Source organism: Ochlerotatus camptorhynchus, unplaced genomic scaffold (genome assembly GCF_037179485.1).
Source record: "Ochlerotatus camptorhynchus isolate MF236.1 unplaced genomic scaffold, CSIRO-AGI_Acam_v1.1 ptg000204l, whole genome shotgun sequence".
NCBI lineage: Eukaryota > Metazoa > Arthropoda > Insecta > Diptera > Culicidae > Ochlerotatus > Ochlerotatus camptorhynchus.
The window spans coordinates 1,041,480-1,056,258 of NW_027040694.1; the positions used below are offsets into that span (position 1 = coordinate 1,041,480).

The following is a 14,779-nucleotide window of genomic DNA, read 5'->3' on the forward strand; positions in this document are numbered from 1 at the left end:
ATGTAACATATCAACCATTTTGAGAAAATCGAAGTTAAAGTTCGACAGATTGTTATTTTAATTGTTCAGAAACAATACATTTTGCAATACTATTTACAAATTTATGGTGGTCCTGAAAAGGACCGTTTTGTCGTGATGGTTGAGTAATGCTGAGCTATTAGGGTGTTAAACACAGATAAGGCTGGTGAGCTGTATGTTGTTTGGAATGAGGGTGACGCGCTTGGCATAGATGGCCCACAGCGACTCAAGAAGCGCTACTGATTCCGATCAATAGCGGTGCGGCTTTTTCCTCCTTCTATGGATGCACTGAAACAAATCGACATGTACCGTTTATTGGATCCATCTTATAACATAGCAATGTCAGCAGATTTATTCATTCTATGTGATGATTGATAGATTCCATTGGATTATCACTTAAAAACTATGACTGCGATATGGAATGATTTCTATCGTAATTTCACATACTTAGTACTTGAAATACTTTGCTTCGAACGTGGTTAGCGATAGGTAACAAGTATATGAATATTGTCTGATATATTTCATGGTGAAAAACTGTTGATATGTCATGGGTGGGAACAGACATCTAGAAACTAATGGAAAATCATATAAGTTTGCACTATGAGAAAATCCAGTAAAATATACCTGTTTTCATGATGAATATTGCTCACTAAAATATATATCTTATAAGATAATCATGTATATTTTATTGGAGTTGCTTTTAATGATTTTTGACGTTTGTTGATATGTCGCGTGTAAACATACATGTAGAAACTATTGGACTGTCATTTAACTTTGCAGTATAGGAAAACATGTATATCTCATTGGAATAGCTTCCTTTGATTTTTGAGGTTTAAAGATTGTAAACAGATCTATCCCAATCATATAATAGTCATATAGATTTGCCTTTTAAGAAATCCAACAGCAAACGTTTGTTTTTGCATGTTTTTCTGGGCTGAATATCGCTCCCAATAAAATACATCTTACATGATTGTTCTTTATAAATTCAGTGCCAACATTTCAAAGGGGCGTAATTGCTTTTGTAAACAATGACTTTAGTCGTCAATTTCTCGCGAATGAAATCTTACCTCTCCAAAATTGCAATGCTAGCTGGTAGAAGAAACATTCATCTACCTGCTGGTGTGATTATTTTTCATGAGTGAGCTTTTATTCGCGATAAATCGACGGCTAAAGCCATTGTTTACAAATGCACTTACGCCCCTTTGAAATGTTGGCACTGAATTATTGAAACAATTTTCAACGATGTTATCGTACACTCATTAAAATGATTAGTTGAACTAAATACTACTAACAAAAATGATACTGTATTGAATAATCTTTGTTTGTTTTTGTTTCATAAGATAAGGGGTTCCGGAAAAGAATGTATTGAGATTGAAAAAAAAAAATGATTCTACTTCAATATTTACTTTGCTATGTTCTAATTGTAAGCCTTCTACACGGCTAATTCATATTCCAGCCCTAGTACTCGAACTTCATGAACCAGTTACATCAACTTATATAATTTAGTCGTTGATTTATTGCACACAGGTGCATTAAGAAAGATTTGAACAAACCACACCACCGAAACGGAACATAAATTTGTCAGTGCTATTTGTCTTCACTCTAGCAAAACGAGCATAACGTTGCACTGCATTCCATGTCGGGAGAGCTGTTCTTACTTCATGCTATTTGAACGAGCTCAATCTTGAAGTCAGCCGTGGCCCAGTGAAATCGAGCGCAGACACCGAAAGCATCACACCTCAACAATCCTTGATCGAATCCCAAATCAGCTACAATAAAAAAAGGCACAACTGTGAAAGCTCCCACTGCCTGATGTTTATTTTTCGATTTATTTTTAGAAATCGATTAAATATATGTGTCAAAAGAAGAAGTAAATTTCATGTGATTTTCACACAAACTTTACTTCGATTGATTTATGACACATATATTATATTGTGGTGAAAAGTGTAGCTTATGCTTATGGGTTTCAAATCCATTTCAGTTAATTATTATAATTTGATCGATTTTCATTTATCATACGACGATCATATAAAAGTTACCAAATTATCAGCATTGTAAATGTATCAGATATTCATATAGAATTTACCTGGCACATTTTCAATCATATAATTTTCAATGGATTATCTTATAGCGCAAATTTATAAGATTTCCACATAACAGGAATATGTCATATTGGTTCAGTGTGCTTATGTGGGCAGCTGCTGCTGCTGATGCCGAAGATCGGACACCACCACACACGGTGATGAGAACTGAAACCGATCAGCGGTTGAGACCAGCCTTGATAGCTAGCTGCTTGCGGGGAGCCTTTCGTTGTGTACCGAAGAACACCACCACTCACCACGCGGTGATTGAATAAACACCGTTTGGTAGACTAGATGAAATTCAACTTAACTATTTGTGTTAGGGAAATCGCTTTTCGCAGGCAATCAGTGATTATTTTAATAATCATAGCAACAGTTGCACATTCGTTCAATTTTTAATAGTGACATTTAGAAAAATGCTAAAGTCTTAAATTTAACAGATGCGTAAGAATATTTCTGATCGATTGGTGATAAAATCATTTAAATTGGTCTAGGGACAGCTGGGTTATTAACGTTCAAAATCTTTCATTATTTTGTTACATTTTCCATTTTTGGTTTGCACAAAGTGTACCCCCATATAGAAATCACAGACGTAGTCCTACGTCAAAATGAGTTAGTTAGTCTTCATCTATGTGATTCCTAATCTTCTATTCGTTGTTCTCTAGTTTGAAGTGGTTAAGACTAGGGTTCTGATGCATGGTCATATGCGGTGTCATTCCTTAATTTTGTTGCTAAGGGATCCAATTTTGGATGCCTTTGGAGGGTGTTTCAACACTCCGAAAGATATAAATAGCGGGACCTTTAAATTAGAGTCGGAACCTTGCGGTAAATGCGAGAATGTAAAAAATCGAGTACTTCATCATTTCTCAATAGTGATGGAGTAATACGACATGCACTAAACCAAGGACATGGGATATACTACAACTGCCCGACTGGCTGTCAGTTACGTACAACTCTCTGGCCAAACCATGAGCAGAATTGATAACAATCCCGAGATGTTTTCCAGCGCTTCCTCGAAACTCAAGTCGTCGTACAGTCCGGGTCCTGACGTAATCCCATCAAAATGCATTTGGACAGTTTGTTGTCTCAACTGCTGCACGTTTTACAACGGTCCGTGGACGTCGGCGTTTTCTTATTCTCTTGGAAGCTAGCGCACATGTTTCCAGTACACAAGAAAGGCAGCAAGGACCGTGGCAACTACCGTGGAATCACTTCGCTTAGAGCTGCTGCTAAATTGTTCGAACTCGTTGTTATGGAACCGTTCCTCGCTCACTGTAAGCCGTATATTAGTATCGACTAACATGGTTTCATGGCTGGTCGCTCCACTGCCACTAACTAGCTGTGCCTTACTTCTTACATCTCTAACAGTATGCCGGATCATGCTCAGACGGATGTCATTTATACTGACTTATCTGCAGCCTTCGATAAATTGAATCATCGCATATCTATCGCAAAACTGGACAGGCTTGGTATTCACGGCTGCCTTTTGCTATGGTTTCAGTCGTACCTCACCTATCGCTATATTAATTTTGTTATTGGTAATCAGTCCCGTATGTTCGCTGCCACGTCCGGCATACCCCAGGGTAGTCTGACCTGGGACCGCTGATTTTCCTGACTTACTTCAACGACGAGAATCCAGGAATTGAGGGACCACGATTAACTTACGCAGATGACCTTAAACCGTAGAGGTAACTTTTCCTTCGAGTTCACTCAATTGAGGACTGTTGCTTCCTTCAACGCTTTTGGTGGTTGGTGTATTCTGAATCATATTGGGGTTAACCCGTCCAAATGCTCGGTTATCTCTTTTTCACGCAAGAAAGATTTTTTTTAAATTCTTTATTTAAGAGATTTTTAGCCGAAGGCTAGTTCATCTCTAAGCGCAAGAAAGAGACTATTATCAACCGGTGGACACTAACGAATTTAAATTGGCTCACTACTTGACTAGCCTATTGGTCCCAAGCAAATCGATTAAAGTACTCCATTCTAGTCAAAATTCTAGTACTACACTATGTTTGTTTTGACTCGCTATGAAAATTTGACAGATAAAATGACGGGTTCGTGGATTTCCCTATGTTTCGAGGGGTGCATCGATTAGCTTGGGACCGAAGATAGTAGCAGAGCGGAGCCAAAAACTTGAGCACGTTTCTTCGGGACCTACTAGTCTTATAGCGAATTCGTTTATTATTCAGTTCCAGCCTGGGTCGGGTATCAAAATTGGGTCTGCTTGTTTTCTGACATTTTGACACTAAACTAACAAACTGACAGCTCGATCCCATTCAAAGTACCATCGAGGGGCGCTTTGATGGTGAATTTTGCAAATGTAATCGTACTTTTTTTAAATAGTTCCATTTAAGGTTCCATTGTATAAAAATATATGAAATTTTTGGACTTGGATTCCATTTTCAATGTAGATTACAAATATGCATTTACCTCAATACCCTTAAAGAACCCAACTGCAGATGCAAAATGGATGTAAATTATATTCATTAACTTTTTTTTTCTGTGTGAGTAAAAGTTTCCTAAATGGAGTCAAGCGATTTCACAAATCTCAGCCAAGAAATTACGAAATGACTATGTTTTAATAGAACGCACAAATGTTGACTCGAAACGTAGAAAAATCCACGAACCTCTCATTTTATCTGTCAAACTTTCATAGCCGATTAAAACAAATATTGTGTAGTGCTAGAATTTGGACTAGAATGGGGTACGTTAATCGATTTGCTTGGAACCAATAGCACAAACGAAGTGACAGACGGAGTTGGTCGAAAACTTTGGTGACGCACCTGCTATTGCAATTTTTCAGTGTACCACATAGCAACACCACTACAACTGGATTGTACCACATGGCAACACTACTAATGGATTGTACCACATGGCAACACTAAATGTACTAGAATATTTTGGTTCTATCTCTTTCACTCTATTCTAAACTGAAATGCATAAAAAAATGACAAAATGATACACTCTTTGCACACAAAATCAACTATGTTCAAATCAAAACAAAAATACTAGCCCATCTGGTGGCTGATGGCACAAGCTTCTAAGAAAATTTTATTACAGCGAACAACATTATTTTAATTGATTTCTTCGCCAGTTAGTCGTATGTCACTTCGTTTGTGCCAATAGGCTAGTTAAGTACACGGATAGAAATCTCCTTATACCTTTTGGCAAATTTCTATTGCTGATTATTCATAAAATGTATAAGTCAACTAATAAGCAGACGCCTTGCAAAAAGTTTATGAAGATCATGTGTCAAATGAAATGTATAAGCGGTCACACATACCTTTTATGCATTCTTATAGGACCTATATGGTTTGTCTTACGGAATGTATAAGGCTGATGTTTGGCAAAAATGTATAAGTGAAACACATGAATAAAATAATTGATTTTCGTTTCGTGTAGTAAGCCAATTTAAAATCGTTAGTTTCCACCGGTTGGTGTAACCATCTGGTACGTCTACCGGAACTTCACACGGTACAGCGGATCTTACAGCGGGGTCCTGATGCTATCCCTCTATGCGTCACTCTCTCCTCACACTTTTCACTGGTTTCCACTATTAAGTTGGATCACTGTTCAAATTAAATTTAGCCAACTTGCTATGATCAACCGTTTCCGCTGGTGGTCTTATGATCAGTCATTGGGTCACTGCTCCAGGTTATCGGCCAGTGATCCAGACCATTCGTCGTTCATCGTCAGTTTGTCGTGCGCGTTATCGTCCAGTCAAAATGGTCATCTATATCGCTACCCCTCATGGTCTGCCAGCAGCCATTTGTTCAACCATCTGGTGGCGGGTTTCGCTAGCTTCGGTGGGGTGGGTTGCTGCATTCTACGGTAGGCTGTGCTATCTTAGCCCAATGAGATACAGAGAGTGAAGCAGATCGTGAAATATTGTAGTATGTAATAGTAAACCAAAAAATCAACGTAAACGCAAGTAGTGACGTCACTAATTGCTTGTATCGTTCAGGGGTTTTACTCACACAACTTAACCGATTGCTTCACCTCGGTAATTCAGCTCATTGATCTTAGCCTACCAAGGAGTTTGACAACGGAGAAAACTACACAACACTCACGAACACTATCTGCCATTATTTTTCAACAATACTACGGATACGGATACTAAAAACCTCGATAATCTAGAAAAAATCCTCGTAACAAAGACGCTAATGCTTACAAATATTATGTAAAAGACAAAAATTACTTTTCCTCATCGAGACTCGAACCGGCATCCATTATAAGCGTCGATCATACTTACTGGACCACTTTAAGATATGTATTGCATTAGGTATGTTAGTTTATTAGCAGCACGTCAAACTCAAGTTCAATTGTAGCTACCGGAAGATTAATAATCAGCTTACAATGCCTGACAAAATTGACAGCCGTCAATCGATGTAAGGTGCGTTGAGTCTAAGTTTACCAACCTGGTTGCAGTGTGTATGGGAAAGTTGCACAAACATCGCGTGTATTTTAAATGGATTGACGTACAAGTCGGATAGCATATTGGATTGTGTGTGGCGCAGTTGCGAAATTTTTGCTCGTTTGACGAATTGGTTGAAAGCAGAGTTGAAAACAGGTTGAAGGGAGATTCGCCAACCAGTCGAAGAATAAAGTTTATAATCAGATTGCAGTGTCCATGGTTTGCATAAAACTCGCCTCTCCATTTCCCGTGTGTTAAACAAAAATATTTTCGCCGATGGATGATATTCTATAGTGATGTGTGCGTTCAGTGCTGCAAAATCTCGACAGTACACGGTGATATTGACAATTCTGCTTTGGTCACTCATTTTAGCTAAGAGTCATAGTCAAGGCAAACCATGTCAATTGTCAATGACAATGGTGTCAGTGACGAACATGTGCAGATTTGTTTATTAGCTAAATGTGTAACGAAATTAAATGACTTGAGCAAAACAATTATATGGATCCATTTAAGTGAACAAGTTTCTACGTCCTGAGCTACTTGGATAACAATAATGTGACACAGAATGTACTAAATTACACTTTTTGTTACCAGGTGAATCTTTGTCATTGACGAAAAAGTGAATGAGATTTTGACGAAGGTTTTTTTAAGGATCAAGTCTGTCAGTGACTATGTGACGAACAATTTTGTCAATATCGCGCGAAAGTCTGTCAATGACAATGACAAATCTCAGCACTGGTGCGTATGGATTTGACTAGGGAAATGTGATATGAAATAGGGTTATGGGATGAAAACTATGCCTAGCCTCTCAACTCGGCCTATCATGCAAATAAATCCTCTTGGACCAATAAATCTCATTTTTAATGACACAAAAAGTTCAATACTCATTTAGAATTGTGATAAGGAAACGAATCACTTAGTAATGAATTGAATTGAGTACATTACCTGCTAAATTTTAAGGAAAAACTGGAGCGCAATTTGTGTTTTGTTCAGTTTTTGCCTGCACTTGGCGCCGCCTTCTTCTCTCTGTGCTTTGAACAACACGAATAAGTTTTTCGGTTTTTAGAACGTTTTTTTTTTATTTGCCAAGTGAAATTACCACTAAAATGAAGAGAATTGAGTCGTGTACAACAGTGATGCAGAGTGAGTTAAAAAAGTAGGAAGTTGGTGTACAAGACACGACCGCATTGTTGACGTAGGACTACGAAATCTTTTGTTCGATTTTCTAGTTTGTTGTTTCGGGTATTGTTTTGGAATATAGTGAATTTCATAACTCAACTCTTTTGTAGAAAGTTGTGGTGGCCCTGAAAAGGGCCGATGGTTTGGGTGGTTTTGTATAACAGTGCACAGTGGTCCAGAATGCCGATTTAGGTGGAACGATATGTTTTGAGCCTGAAATTGAAACTTAAGACTAAAAGTGTCTTCTACAAAGTTGTTACTTATAGTTATGCCATCATTTTTATGAAAATGAATTCTAGGGTGGTTCCTATTACCATTAAAATCAAAAATTTAACTTATTTGTTTGAATAAATTTTGGTATACATTCTTCGGCCCGAAATTTCTCATGAAAGTCATCTTCTAGAGACTTTTAAAACTCTTTAAGACGAATGTTTTATAGCAATTTTTTTTGTCTGTATCTCTTCTAATAAAAAAGATATACCCGAATATAGTAAAATATATGAATAAATTCAAATTGATTTTATACGAGTTTAAAAAATAATATACCTCCAATTTTTTCATATTATTGAGAATAACATACGCCCTTTCAAATGCCGTAGAAAAACTTTTTTTTTTTTGCCCCAACCAGAGATATTTACATTTGAAAAGTGCATATTTTTAGTATAAAAACGTCAATTACTCTTGATCGGCGAAAGATATTGACAAGCTTTGTGCGGCAAAAATTTGCGCCTTCTTAAGATCTAAAAGTTATTTGAAGACACCTTTGCTGAGAAATTCGAAATGAGAAAACTAGAGCAAAACAACTGTTTTTTTTTGAGCCACCCTAACTCAATTCAAGAAAATAGCTCTAAATCGACCAATTTAAGAGATACAAAAAAGTTGTATACAAAGTTGCTTGAAACTAGCTCAGCTATAACTTTACCGAAGAATGTATACCATAATTTATTCAAACAAATAAGTTAGATTTTTGATTTTAATGATAATAGGAACCACCCTTGAATTCATTGTCATAAAAATGAGGGCATAACTATAAGTAACAACTTTGTACAAAAGACTTTTAGTCTAAAGTTTCAATTTCAGGCTCAAAACATATCATTCCACCTAAATCTGCATTCTGGACCACTGTGCAGTGTAGTGTACAACAAAACAACAACCCTGTTTATCACTCGGCAGCCAAACGATGAATGTCAAACTTTCTACGTATCTCTTACTTAAGCATTAATTTAGATTAGCATTCTGTGCCCCTCCTTTTTTCTTTATTTTGCTGACGTAGGTGAATGAATAGAACAAAAAATTGTTTGACAAAATAGTGTCAAGTTTTGAACGCTTATAACATGGTCATTTATGAATGAAAATCTATTTTCATTACACCATTTTATTCAGATTGATTATAAAATTTGTTTGGTATAAATTAGACAGTTGTTTATCAATGATTAACAATTGAAAAAATATCAAAGTGTTGAGCCGCAATCAACCAAACGGTACCCAATATTATTTTTTGTCTTTACTTTTTCTATTCATTCACCTACATCAGCAAAATACAGAAAATATGCCCCTACTTTTTGCTAATCTAAATGCTTAAGTGAGAGAAACGTAGAAAGTTTGACTGCAGTCACCGTTACTTTCTACAAACACAACTTTCTACAAAAGAGTTGAGTTGTGAAATTCACTTTATTCCAAAACAATATTCGAAACAACAAACTAGAAAATCGAACAAAAATTCGTAGTCCTTCGTCAACAATGCGGTCGTGTCTTGTCACCACCCTCCATCTTTTTCGTTGGTGTGAGGTGTATGTATTGAGCTGTTAGGAATGCTACGATGTCCACACTGCAGCGAACAATTCCAAGGCCGAACAGTCCTACGTGCAACGTTGAATGATTGTGTGGCTACGGCTTGTGTCGTTAGGGATCAACTTTCTGATGGCTGTGTTAGGGGTGAGCACTTGCGATCGCAGAAAGTTCCAAAATTTGATATCCAAATTTGAATATTTCCATATTTCTTCATTGTTAACTATTTACATTTTTAACAATTACAATGTGTGACATGGGGCCTCATAGCCTAGTCAGTAAAGGCACGGTATTACCAACCGGTGGAAACTAACGATTTTAAATTGGCTCACTACTTGACTAGCCTATTGGTCCCAAGCAAATCGATTAACGTACCCCATTATTGTCGAAATTCTAGTACTACACTATGTTTGTTTTGATTCGCTATGAAAGTTTGACAGATAAAATTAGGGGTTCGTGGATTTTCCTATGTTTCGAGGGGTGCATCGATTAGTTTGGGACCGAAGATAGTACCAGAGCTGAGCAAAAAAGTTGAGCACGTTTCTTCGAAACCTTCTAGTCTTAGAGTTACCTCTATGGTATTACCAAGCCGGAGGCGGCGGGTTCAATTCCCGGTCCGGTCGAGGGAATCTTTCGGGTTGGAAATTTTCTCGACTTCCCTGGGCATAGAGTATCATTGTGCTTGCCACACAATATACAAATTCATGCATTGGTATTGACATCGAAAGCTCTCAATTAATAACTGTGGAAGTGCATTTAGAACACTAAGTTGAGAACACGCAATAAGCTAATATGCGCTAAACAATAAGCTTGAAATGCGAACAAGAAGAAGAAGAATGTGTGACATACCACACGAATCTTATAACACTGGTGAATCGATCGACACACAAATTATCAAAATCCATTGATTATTGGCCATGTTATTAGCATTTAAAGTCTGACCAATTTTCGTTGCATTTCTCTGAATTGGCACCCTTCCCGAAAGACGTAGTCCTACGTCAAAAAATTAACCAGAAATCTCATTTCATGGACTATTTTCGTGCAGCCGAAGCTACATCCATTGTTGGGCCTAAACTGGGGACAGTAGGTCGATATTAAATCTATGTTCCTGAAAAGTTTTCATGTAAAAATAGTAGGTTTAGTAACTGTTTATCGTGCTTAATTTGTCGTGATCGGTGCACTCCAACCAAAAGTGTATTACATTGAATGTTAGTTGAATTTCCTATCATCCTCTGCAGCGAATGATATAAGTAGACCTCTCAGACGATGTAATGATTTTTATCTTATTTATTTCATGATCTGCCTACGGTTTCGTCTAAACCAGCAAGCATTTTATTTATAACATTGTAGAACGACGCACACACTTGCCACGATTCTCTCCACTTCCCGTTCAGCAGAAAAAGCATACGAAGTCGAGTATTATAGAAAATGCTCGAGAAAATGAGCATTTCTTATTCGCTTTTAGCGAAGACATCATATCAAGAAGACTGGCAACTTTGTCAGAATCTAAGCAACAGATACAATAGCGCTGCACTTGAGTGAAGGTGGAAGCAACGCATAGAAAAATGAGGAAATACACAAACCTTTCTTCTGAGGATGTAATCTTTGCTATCAAATTCGTTCGAAGCATTTACTTTTGAGCGGCAGATGACGCGGTTGTACCTGTCTTATAGCGTTCGTTTGCGAAAATGGAAGAGTTGCCAGTCTTCTTGATTTGTTGTCTTCGCTTTTAGTCTATCTATCTTCTGTTGCATGGAGAGAGCTGTGGAGAAAGCACAGGTCGACATGATTCATTTCACTCACTAATACACTCGACATTTCTCTTCCTCCATTTTCTTGCATAAGATTGCAGCTTGGTATATCTCATCCTCCGTTCATGCAGTATACATTAACATCCTGCGATGATGCATCTTTCATTATTGTAAGCAAATTTTAAATCCCTTGCTTGGGTGGGGCATCCGACTCCAAACTTTAGTTCTAATACTCAATAAGTATTTTTAAGGTCGTTCTCATTCGCCGTAGAACACATAAAGTTCACTTTTTCCATAAAAACTTCAAAAGGCCTATTCAGAGTGAGTGCGCATCCAAATAAATTCAAATTTTGGGATAATAATCAGGACCTGATTTAAAACCAATTGAGTCTGGTGGAGCAAAAATTATATTTTGAACAACCCTAATAACTACAATAGTCGGCTATCAGTCTTAGGCCGTTCGCATTGCTGTTGTATTTTATGGTGACTGTTTCAATTTGAAAAGCACCCCTCGCAATGCTGTGTTGCAATTTCATTATTCGAGCACTATTTTGCACCAGATTGGCAACTGCTTGATTATTCTGTTTTATTTCTGAACGGGTTTCAAACACGAATTGAAATCAGTTTCAAATTTCTTTGGATGTATTTATAGATGTTTCTCGTAAATGTCAAGAGAACTTCATAGTAGTTAAGAGGATTTAATACCATTCTGAGAAGTTCGGAATACTTCGTTAAAATATGAGAGTTTCATAGAGAGCAGTATACAGTTTTAAGGAGTATAATTGAAGTTCACGTAATGTCATAGAAGTGAGTGATATATCATAAAAGACCGGGAAACATCATAGAAGTTCTGGGAAATTTATAGTAGATTTTAAAACTTCATGTAAATGCATGAATCTTCACAGAAGTTCATGAAAGCGCTTGCGTGTTTTACGACAAACGATTATTATCTCATATTATACCAGGCTACTCAGAAATTATTCCAATGATCTTCTGAGGTTTTAAAATCTCCATGAAGTCCTCTTGATATGTTTTCAAGATTTCAGGATCATCAGGTATTATTCTAAAGACTATAGGGTTAATTACCCCATTTCCGGCCTATTAAGCACAACCCGCACTAAGTCTTCCTTAATCTAGCGCAGTTTAGCACCAAACGGAATGCTGTTATTACTGATGGCTTCCAAATTTATTTACCTTTCCGTACGTACCGTAAGATTTGAAAAAGAAAAACCAATCGTTGAGATATTGTCAAAAGTCTAACACTGCTTCTTGATGCCAAACTCGGCCTACGGATTTTAAACTCGGCCTAACGCATTGAAACGCCATTGAAACGCCAATGAATTCACTTCGGCCTATCGGATGAAGATAAAACGTGATTCGGTCGGAGTGCTTCTTTTATTTTTGGGAATAATGGGTGCAAACCTCCATATCACGCGTTCTCAGTGACTTCGTTCCGTAGCTTATAAACTAAAGTATCGTACCAAACGCACAATTGACTTGTTAACTCTGAAATCAAGGATTTATTTGAAGTTTTCTGCTCGATAGGCCCAAAATGGGCGATTAGGCCGAAGTAGTTCTCTACCCTACAACTATTCAAATCACGTTTATTAGATGTTCTCTCATGATGCCAGGTAGCTCACAAATTATTCCAAAAACCATCAGCTGATCAGAGATCCCCATGATAACCTCAGGTTTTTTTTTTTCAAAACTTCAGATTGATCAGGTACCATTCTGAAAATATTCAACTATCCAACTATCCAAATCACATCTCTCAGATATTATCTCATATGACAAAAGGCAGCTGGGAAATTATTCCAAAGACCTTCATGTGTTTTAGGATTTCCACAAAGTCCTCTGGATACTTTGTCAAGACTTCTGGATGATCAGGTACTATTCTGAAGATCTCAAACTGTCCAACAATTCAAATCACATCTTCCACATGTTCTCTCATGATACCAGGGGACTCAGAAAATATTCCAAAGACCTTCAGGTGAGCACGAGCTTTCCATGATACTTGTTGGGTGGTAAAACGAATCTTTTGAATCCGTGAATTTTATTCCGGCAGATTGATCGAAATAGAAAAATTACAAATTTCTGAGAACATTGGACAATGTTATGTTTCGTGCACAAATATAATTATTACATTACACTTACTTTTGGTCATTCGTTCCGCAGTAATTAGTTTGCATAGAGCAAATATATTATGGTAATAAATTAAGGTTTTCTTCAGCTGTAGATAGCTTAGATAAGTTCAAAGTAGTATAAGTTAATCAAGATAGTGTAGTCTAGCTCAATAGACACGTTAGATACAGATAGTATTTAAGTTTAACAGTATAAATTAGGTAGATTAAGGTAACACCGTTTGCGAGTAGAATTAATCTTACTTTTACTTCCTCGATTCAGCTATTGTTCTGGCTTGTTTACATATTTTACCAGTCGACCGCTTGACTTTCATACGATCGACGATCCTCTGACCAACACACGGGTGTAATCGCGTTGAAGTGTATGCGTTCTTCACAGTGGTAGCGGTGGAGTTGCTGGGGCTCGTCGGGCTATTGGACGTATCCCGATTAACAATATTTTTTTCAAGTCTTCAGGATGATATTATTCTGAAGATCTTCGACTGTCGAACAATTTTAAAAAACGTCTCTCAGATATTCACCTCCGATACCAGGTTGCTTAGTTTCAAACACAATCTCCATAAATAGTCAACCATCCTAATCTGTGAGATATTTTCTCAGACATTATTTCATAACTTTTCGGCAGAGATAGAACTCAGGATATTTTTTTAAAATGTTCAGGTTGTTCAGGTACTATTTTGAAGACATCTGGGTGGGCTTAAACTCAGCAACACAAAGGCTTTCGGGGAAATGGTGTTCGGTGAAATGGCATTCGGCCAAATTTTCCATAGTCGCCCCTCCCTAGCTCGAAACCTGGCTACACCCTTGATTCTGATGATATCCAACACTTAAAAGTGCGTCCCTCAGATATTCCCTCTGGATACCACGTGACTCAGAAATTATAAAAAAAGACCTTCAGGTGATCAGATATCTCCAAAATATATTTTTGGACTTTTTTCAATACTTCAGGATGATCAAGTATTATTCTTATGAGCTCCTAATTTAAAGTCAATTGAGCCTGGTGGCGTAAAAACGATATTTTGAACCATATCTAGTGCCCATAACTTTGAAAATATTGGCACCGAAAGCTCATCCTTCATCTTCTCGTGGTTCGAACTCGTTACCTGACACTGGATTGCGTTGTTGTAATCATCGTGTTCCAGAAAACATATTCTTGAATCTGAATAACCTTCTCCGTTGGTGCTAAAATCACCGAAGCAAACCAACTTCGGTCAGATCCGAGTTGTACGATTACCTTCGGGCTCGAGGTAGATAACCTGATATCCCAGTTCGGGATATTGTGGCTAGACGCGATCTGGAGTTTATGCAACTCATATATGTTTTCTTTAAGAATATTAACCATAGATTGTATGTTGGATTAACCTTGTGTTTAGTTTGTATTTTGTGTGTTTTTTTTTGTATATTTGT

At 37.3% G+C, this 14,779-nt stretch overlaps 2 protein-coding genes across 2 annotated transcripts in view; one reads left to right on the plus strand and one right to left on the minus strand.

The window, feature by feature from the left end:
* Window positions 1-14,779, plus strand: part of Ns4 (Nucleostemin 4) — a 515,404-nt gene that overhangs the window by 120,845 nt on the left and 379,780 nt on the right. The gene's annotated exons all lie outside the window — the stretch shown is intronic.
* The window catches only part of LOC135702991 (uncharacterized), a 368,382-nt gene that overhangs the window by 65,597 nt on the left and 288,006 nt on the right, over window positions 1-14,779 (minus strand). The gene's annotated exons all lie outside the window — the stretch shown is intronic.